The 1,946-nt window shown below is 37.1% G+C and overlaps 1 pseudogene across 1 annotated transcript; it reads left to right on the top strand.

Moving 5' to 3' along the window:
* Positions 1-239: 239 nt before the first annotated feature.
* Positions 240-962, top strand: LOC309804391 (succinate dehydrogenase [ubiquinone] cytochrome b small subunit, mitochondrial-like; annotated as a pseudogene). The gene has a single exon. The product of its transcript is annotated as a succinate dehydrogenase [ubiquinone] cytochrome b small subunit, mitochondrial-like (transcript).
* Positions 963-1,946: the final 984 nt, after the last annotated feature.

Below are 1,946 nucleotides of genomic sequence, written 5' to 3'. Positions count from 1 at the left end.
GAACACTCTACCCAATAATAGCAGAAAACACATTATTTTCAGACACACATGAACTATGGGTAAACCATATACAAGGCCATAAAAAAGTCTCAATACATTTAAAAGGATTGAAATAATACAAAGTATGTTCTTTTTTTAACCACAGTGAAATTAAATTAGAATCAACAGAATTAAAAAATTGGGAGATACCCAAATATTTGGAAAATTTTAAACGCACTTTTAAATAATCCGCGGACCAAAGAAATCACAAGTGAACTTTTAAAATATTTGAACTGAATGCAATGAAAACATGACATATCAAAATTTATGGAATGCAGCTAACATAGTTCATGAGAGAAATTTTATAACTGTAAATGGCTATATTAGAAAACAAGAAGGGTCTCAAATCAATAATATAAACAAATGTAAGCTTTCATGTTAAGAAACCAGCAGAAGATAACTGCTTCTAGGTTACTGGATGACCTTGAGGCCTTGGGAGCAAAACGATGGTTCTCTGGAGGCTGAGTGTCCTCTATGATGCCCAAGGAGACTGAAGTCTCTTCCTTCAAACCCAGTGGTCATACCTGCTCATGTCTCAGCATTTCTCCAGGACCAACCCACCCCAGAATGTTGTGGAGCACAGCACATTCACTTGTTACCCAGCCACCATCCTGGTTCCAAAGCTGCATCTCTACCCTGGACTGGTGAGAAGGTTGTCAGTGTTTGCTCCTGGGCCTGCTTCCAGCTGTGTATTTGAATCCTGGCTCTGCGATGGACTCCTGGCTTCAGCCCATATTCTACATAGTCACTGGGGCCTTGGACAAGTTGTTACTGACTTTGTCTGTGTGGTACATCGCAGAAGGCTACCAAGGCAGGCCTTTCAGATGCTCAGCTCTAAACTTTGCTGTGCCTTGTTATTTCAGCTATCATGATGTGGGCATCTGAAAGCTGTTGTCATGCTGTGGAAGCCCTGGACTTTATGACTTAATATCTTAAGAACTGGTTGTACACCTCTTTGCCTCTGCTCTGCCATTCCATTCCACTGACAATAAAGAAGAAATAACATATAAGCCATTGGTGAGACAAACCTTTATCCTAATCACATGGTTATTTTCAGAGGTTAATCTTTGAGGGCAAGGTTTGCGAGGACTTGTATCTGAGGAATTGTGAGACTGAGTTCCGCGTTCCAATGCGTTAATGGGGTTGTCTCCCAGCTTCTCACAAGACTCACAGTATAATTTAACATTATATATGAGCTTTGGCCTTTTAATTTATCAACCTCTTAGAGTAAATTCAGCTTTCTTACCATCAATACATGATCAAGCTTCTATATTTGTCTTGAGAATGATGAATAAGGGAAAGACTGTTAATTCATAAGTAAAGACTTCGCAGAAAATTAAACAGTGTTTAATTTTTGAAAACTTCCTCCTCTGTTCAGTTGGTACCAGCTACTGATAGTTACATGTCCTGGGGAAACTTTAAAATTGGGAAGTGCTGATATCTCACATTACTAATTTCTAAATCATAGGAAGAAGAGTGTGGAGAGGTTCTAAATATAGATAAGTCCCATTTAGGGAAGAGGTCCCCCTTGCTGATGTGTCAAAATATTGTAGATTCTAAACTAAGACCTGATCCTCAAGTGTGTTTATTTGTCCTAAAATAACCTGTCCACAAATATAAAACTATTGGTAATAAATTATTATTTTTCCACTGTGGGACTTTCTAATGTGAAAATATGTTCTATGAAAATAAAGTTTAAAAAATGAAAATGCTGGACTAAAAAAAAAAAAGAAACCAGAAGAGCAAACTAATCTCAAGCAAGGAGAAAAAAGGAAATAGATTAGATGAAAACTGAAAATAGAAAAGCAAGAGAGAAAAATCAGTGAAACCAAAGATTGGTTCTTTGATAAGACCAACAAAATTGAAAAAGCTTGAACTAGACTAACCAAGAAAAAAAGAAAGAATAC

The sequence above is a fragment of the Mesoplodon mirus genome (assembly GCF_964341445.2).
Source record: "Mesoplodon mirus genome assembly, chromosome: 5".
Lineage (NCBI taxonomy): Eukaryota > Metazoa > Chordata > Mammalia > Artiodactyla > Ziphiidae > Mesoplodon > Mesoplodon mirus.
The sequence above is the reverse complement of the archived record's forward strand: the minus strand, read 5'-3'. Positions and strand labels throughout refer to the sequence as shown.